This window comes from Arachis duranensis, chromosome 6, assembly GCF_000817695.3.
Source record: "Arachis duranensis cultivar V14167 chromosome 6, aradu.V14167.gnm2.J7QH, whole genome shotgun sequence".
Classification (NCBI taxonomy): domain Eukaryota; kingdom Viridiplantae; phylum Streptophyta; class Magnoliopsida; order Fabales; family Fabaceae; genus Arachis; species Arachis duranensis.
Genome location: NC_029777.3, coordinates 23,295,947 through 23,296,442, shown reverse-complemented (window position 1 = coordinate 23,296,442; position 496 = coordinate 23,295,947).

The following is a 496-nucleotide window of genomic DNA, read 5'->3' as shown; positions in this document are numbered from 1 at the left end:
TGGCGTTCAAATGCCAGAAAAGGGGGAAAAGTTGGCGTTAAACGCCCATTTTCCACCCAATCCTGGCGTTCAGACGCCTAAGGGGGATCAGACACCTGAAAGTGCTGACAGTAATTCCTCTAACAAGGCTCTTTCAACCACTTCTGTAAGGAATAAACCTGCAGCATCTAAGGTTGAAGAATATAAAGCCAAAATGCCTTATCCTCAAAAACTCCGCCAAGCGGAACAGGATAAGCAATTTGCCTGCTTTGCAAACTATCTAAGGACTCTTGAAATAAAGATTCCGTTTGCAGAGGCACTTGAGCAAATACCTTCTTATGCTAAGTTCATGAAAGAGATCTTAAGTCATAAGAAGGATCGGAGAGAAACTGAAAAAGTGTTTCTCACTCAAGAATGCAGTGCAGTCATTTTAAAGAGCTTACCAGAAAAGCTTCAAGATCCAAGAAGCTTTATGATACCATGCACATTAGAAGGTGCCTGCACCAAGACAGCCCTA